At 47.5% G+C, this 6,213-nt stretch overlaps 1 protein-coding gene across 1 annotated transcript in view; it reads right to left on the reverse strand.

Annotated features, from left to right (window-relative positions):
• Window positions 1-6,086, reverse strand: part of INTS11 (integrator complex subunit 11) — a 58,567-nt gene extending 52,481 nt beyond the window's left edge. The window contains exon 1 of the mRNA XM_077457610.1: window positions 5,966-6,086. The gene's annotated coding sequence lies outside the window, so the exon portion shown is untranslated. The remainder of the gene's footprint in view (window positions 1-5,965) is intronic.
• Window positions 6,087-6,213: the final 127 nt, after the last annotated feature.

Consider the following 6,213-nt stretch of genomic DNA (forward strand, 5'->3'; position numbering starts at 1 on the left):
TGTCCCTCCTTGGTGGTTTAGGTATGCCACCGTGACCAGGTTGTCCGAGAGGACCTGAACCTCCCTGTCCTGCAGTTCCTCTCGGAAATAGTCTAGGGCTTTTCCTACTGCCAGAAGCTCCCTGAAATTGGAAGACTCCCTGGCTTGGCTGTGGTTCCAGGACCCCTGGGAATATCGGTTTCCCAGATGAGCCCCCCAACCCCAGGCGCTGGCGTCCGTGGTTACGACCAAAGGGTTTACCTGAGACCAGGGGCGACCATTCAACAAATTCTGTGGGTCGAGCCACCACCGCAGAGAACGAGATACCTCCTCTGTGATGGGCACTCTGTTCTCTAATGTTTCTCTTTTTCCTCCCCATGAGGCAAGTAGAAAAGACTGAAGCTCCCGAGAATGGAGTTGTGCCCAGGTTACTGCCGGAATGCAGGCCGTCATGAGGCCCAGCAATCTCATTATATATCTCAGAGAGGCTTCTCCTCTTTCGAGAAGGGTGACAACCGCATTCTGGACCTTCGTTACCTTTTCTGTTGGTAAGAATACCTTCTGTGCCTGCGAGTCTAACAGGTAGCCTAGGTATAACTTGGACTGAGATGGAGTCAGTGAGGACTTCTCCTGACTGACCATCCAGCCCAAGGTCTCCAGAGTTTCCAACACTATGTCTCTGTCTATTACTGCTTGCCTCTGATCGACACTGTAGATCAGCAAGTCGTCCAGGTAGGGTATTAACCTTATCCCCTGCAGGTGTAGGTATGCCACTACTTCGGCTAACACCTTTGTGAATATCCTCGGACTTGCCGCCAGCCCAAAGGGGAGAGCCCTGAACTGCCAGTGTTGTATCCTCTGCTGTATACAAACTGCGAAGCGTAGGTACTTCTGGTGTTCGGGAGCAATGGGTACGTGTAGATAAGCGTCTTTTAGGTCCAGGGTGACCATAAAGACTCCTCTCTGCAGATGCTTTCTTACTGAGTAGATACTCTCCATCCTGAACTTCTTGTGAAGCAGGTAACGGTTGAGTCTTCTCAAGTTTATTATCAACCGAAATTTTCCTGAGGGTTTTGGAACCACAAATACGTGTGAGTAAAAACCCTGGGTAAGCTGATTGGTTGGTACTGGAGTAATAACCCTTTGCTCTGCTAGCTCCTTTAGATTTTTCAGTAACCCTTCTGCCTTGGTTGGGTCCCTGGGAGGAAAAGTAACCAGAAATTCCTGTGGGGGATGGGTCTGAAATTCTAGTCTGTACCCCACTTCTAAAAGGTTTAGAATGTATGGACTCTGCGTGATCCTTTCCCACTGTGGAAGGAAATCGCGGAGTCTTGCGCCTACCTTTACGGTGGCGTCATTTGCCTTCTTTCTGAGAGGCTCCGGAGCTGGAGAAAAGAATTGTACTTTTTTCTTTTCCTTTCCCCAAGTTCCATTTTCTCCTTGGTTCAGTTTTCCCCTTATGATGAGACTTTGAATAGGGGCCTCGAAAAAATTTCTTACCCCTTTCTTTCTTGGGCCTTACAGGAAATTTCTTGCCCTTCTCCGTAGATCGGGACAAAACCTGATCTAGGCCTGAACCAAACAGCAAGGAACCCTCAAAGGGGATACCGCATAGGCGAGACTTGGAAGTAAAATCCCCATCCCAAGTCTTGACCCATAGAGCTCTCCTGGAAGAGTTCAAAAGTGCTGCTGCTTTAGCTGTGGTCCTAACAGTTTCTACAGCTGCATCTGCCACATATGCTACTGCTCGACTGATTACTTCCAGCGAGTCTACAATCTCTTTAGCCTCCTTACTGCGGGAAACATGATCCATTAATTTGCCCAGCCAGGTGTCAGCATTTCTGGCTACACAGGCGGAAGCTAGGGCAGGCGCCATTGCTGCCGCATTCGCCTCCCAGGCTCTTTTGAGTAAAGTTTCCGACTTTCTATCCATCTGATCCTGGATATTTCCGGAATCCTCAAAGGATAAGTCAGACCTCTTAGATACTTGTGCTAAGGCTGCATCCAAGCGAGGAGCCTTAAAAAATTTTTCCTCCTCCTCATCTTTAAAGGGACACCTCCTTTTCCAAGCTTTCAGTTTGAGAAGCTTGCGTTCAGGTTCCTTCCATTCTCTAAGGATTATCTCCTTCAGAGACTGGTGGATGGGAAAGGTTCTGGTCTGTAACCTTCCTAGACCTCTATATACTCTATCTTGAGCTGAGACTTGAGCAGAGGGAACCTGAATATCTTCTGAGGCGTAAATGGCTTTTAATAAACCCTCCATGTCCTCACTCGGGAACAAAAATCCCCCAAGCTTAGCCTCCCCCTGGCTATCTTGGTCTGAATCTTCCTCTCCAGAACTACAATCTGGTACTTGGCCTTCCTCCACTTCAGATAATAGGGAGACTTGGCCCTGGGAACTTTCCGCATAAGATGTGGAAAGATTTTCCTGTAACTGAGGAGTCTCACTCTCTGACGGTACTTCCTGCAAACCCTTCACAAGGGTGGACTGAAAAGTTTGAAGGGTAGCCAACATTTCTGCTTGTAAGGCCCTACATTCCTTCACGACCTGAGCGGTCTCCCTGCCTGCGAGCTTGATGATACATCGATCGCAGAAAGGCTTGGAGTGGTCTTGTGCTAACTTAGCGTTACAGTAACCACAACGCCTGGACTTTGAAGTAACCTTCCCCTTAGACCTGGCAGCTGACCCCTGGGCAGAGCTTTCGGTCCCTGGGAATAGTCAAAAAATAGACAATTTTAGCTACACAAGTCCTAAAAGGGGCACAGGAGCTCTACCCCGAGAACCCTGCCCCTAAATAAAGTTGGATCACTCACCCCCAGTGGCGACCTCAACGACTGTCTGCTCAGACGGACCTTCCTCTTCCATGGCGATTTGCTGCCCTGCAGGATCGCTGGATCAGGTCTCGAGCATCCCCTTGTTGTCTTTTCCAAGTGCCAGGAAAGCGTCTTGCAGGACGAGGAGACTGGGTGTATTACAGCACACCCGTTCTGTTTGAAAAACCGCGCCGCTCGGCGCCATCTTTAAGGAGGTCCGTCGCCCGGAAATGACGCACGGCCTCTTCCGGTCCTGCGCACTGAGGCTGGAACGCACATCGGTGCGTCCAGCCATCTCAACTTCCGGAACTCGATACCCGGAAGTGACGCCCTTGGACTTCCGGACATGCGCTGTGGCGTTGGAACGCACGCCATCCGCGTCCGCATAAGGAAAGGCATCACCTCACCACTCCACCAACGAATGTGCAGGTAGGCCAATACAACAGGGGAATAGCCTACTGGGACAACTCCCCTGTCCCACGAGGCTCATACAAGGCTCCCTAAGGAGACCTTGAGTGAGGCATACCCCCCCAAGATTTCTCTTGGGGGTATACAAGGGAGCACCACAGACCCTGTCTGTTTAAGTCCCTAAAAGGAAAAAAGAACCTCACGAGAAAAAAACACAGGGTCCCAGACCCCAAGGAAAAAACTTTTTAGAAAGAAACTTGGTTTCGCTGTCATCCTGTGGGAAACACAATCAAGAACTGAGGGTCTGAGGGAAGGGTGGGGACTTTTAAATTCGTTGTTGATTGTGTTTCCTGTCAGGTGGACCAGTCATCTCTCAGGTGTGCCGTCCTGGAAGATGACTGGAGAAATTATATTTTTTTGTGTAAACAAAAAGCGTCAGAAAGGGCTTTGTCTTCAAATGGTTAGAAGAGTGGGTGATGTGCGACATAAGCTTCTAATGTTGTGCATGCAATGCCAGGACAGTTCAAAACCCCAAGCTATTTACTGAGAGTCATGTTGAGTACATGGAATATTTTCTATTTTGTCACAAGTTGCAGGAAAATTACACCTTTTGTTTTTGCAAAATTGTCACTAAAGGATATATTGTTCAAACATGCCATGGGCATATGTGGAATTACACCCCAAAATACATTCTGCTGCTTCTCCCGAGCACGGGGATACCACATGTGTGAGACTTTTCTGGAGTCAACTGTGTACAGGACCCTGAAAACCAATCACCGCCTTCAGGCTTTTTATAGGCATAAAATTGTCATTTTACTCCTCACTGCCTATCACAGTTATGGAGGCCCTGAAATGTCCAGATAGCACAAAACCCCCAAAACGACCACATTTTGGAAAGTAGACACCCCAAGGTATTTGCTAAGAGCCATGGTGAGTATTTTGCAGATCTCATTTATTTTTGAAAATTAAGAAAGAGAAAAAAAAAAAAAAAAAAAAAAAAAAAAAACAATTTTCAATTTTTTTTTCTATTTTCAAAACTTAATGACAAAAAGCGAGAGCTGCAAAATACTCAACATGCCCCTCAGCAGATAGTTTGGGGTGTCTTCTCTCCAAAATAGGGTAATTTGGGGTGGTTTTGTGCCATATGGGCATTTCATGGCCTCCAAAACTGTGATGGGCAGTGAGGAGTGAAATCAAAAATGTACACCCTTAGAAAGCCTGAAGGCGGTGATTGGTTTTCGGGGTCCTGTACACAGTTAGGGCCGGTTCACACTGCAGGCGAGGCGAGGCGAGGCGACTCCAACTTGCCTCGCCGCGACCTGCAGCGGCCTCGGCGGCGACTTGCAAATGACTTCTGTATAGAAGTCAATGCAAGTCGCCCCGAGGTCGCCCAAAAGTAGTACAGGAACCTTTTTTCTGAGTCGGAGCGACTCGAGTCGCTCCTCTCAGAACGGTTCCATTGTACAGAACGGGGGCGACTTGCGAGAGCGAGGCGAGGCGAGTCGTGTCGCCTCGCATCGCCCGCTGTGTGAACCGGCTCTTAGGCTGCCAAAAAGTCCCACACATGGTATTCCCGTACTCGGGAGAAGCAGCAGAATGTATTTTGGAGTGTACTTCCACATATAACCATGCCATGTGTGAGCAATATATCATTTAGTGACAATGTTGTGTAAACAAAAAAAAAAATATGTAATTTTCCCGAAACTCGTGGCAAGATATAAAATATTCCATGGACTCAACATACCTCTCACCAAATAGCTTGGGGTGTCTACTTTCCAAAATTGGGTCATTTGTGCCATCTTGTCATTTTATGGGCTTCAAAACTGTGATCAGTAGTGAGGAGGGAAATCAAAAAGTGATACCCTTATGCGGTGTACACAGGGGCTGGACTTTTCGTCAGCAAAGGTCCGACGAAATGAATCAGTCGGACAATGCGATCGTATGTGGGGTTCATCAGACCTTTGCTATCGAAAAATCAGAAGGACTTTAGATTTAGAACATGTTCCAAATATTTCCAATGGACTCAAGTCCAGTCAAAAAATCCGCTCGTCTGTATGCTAGTCCGACGGACGAAAACAGACACTAGGTCAGCTATTAGCTACTGGCTATGAACTTCCTTATTCTAGTCCAGTTGTACATCATCACGTTTGAATCCGTCGGACTTTGGTGTGATTGTGTGTGGCCAAGTCCGTTCATTCGGAAAGTCAGTCGGAACTCCGCCAAAAGTCCATTGGGAAGACCGTCGGCCCAAGTCTGCCGGAAAGTCCGGTTGTGTGTACACAGCATTAGAAATCCTGAAGCTGGTGATTGGTTTTCACACTCCCAAAAACAAACACAAACACAACACACACACACACACACACACACACACACACACACACACACACACCGTACTCAGGAGAAGCAGAAGAATGTATTTTGGGGTGTAATTCCACATATTCCCATGCCAAGTGTGACTAATATATAATTTAGTGACAACGTTGTGTCATTTTTTTTGTTTTTTGTTTTTTTATCATTTTTCAAATCACTTATGACAAAAAAATAAAATATTCAATGGGCTCAACATGCCTTTCAGCAATTTTCCTCCAATATAAACACTCAGCAATAGAACAGGAAATGTATAACATACATGGAATCCAGTGTGAAGATTATTATCTTTAGGCACATGGGAGGGGGGACACAGTGATATGCACTGTATACAGAAACTCTCACACATAAATCTTATGACTGGCCCTGGAAACCCAGCAGAACAACAAACTCTTACCTCTCCATCACCATCACTTCCCTACACAGGGCAGCGCCATGACACCGGTTACGTCACCAGATCACATGGCCAGCAGCCCGCCTCCTACAATCAGACCGGCCAATTAGTGTTCATTCGCCGCTGAGGGGCGTGGCTGCTAGGAGAACTCTCGTTTGTTTTTCTTTCCCCTCCGCCGCATTGGTTGTTGGTGTGCGGGGAAAGGTGAGAGGGCGGTGGTGATTGGCAGGCAGGTGGGTGATGTGTGGAGG

Source organism: Lithobates pipiens, unplaced genomic scaffold (assembly GCF_037356315.1).
Source record: "Lithobates pipiens isolate NorthernLeopardFrog02 unplaced genomic scaffold, aLitPip1_a1.2 Scaffold_27, whole genome shotgun sequence".
NCBI lineage: Eukaryota > Metazoa > Chordata > Amphibia > Anura > Ranidae > Lithobates > Lithobates pipiens.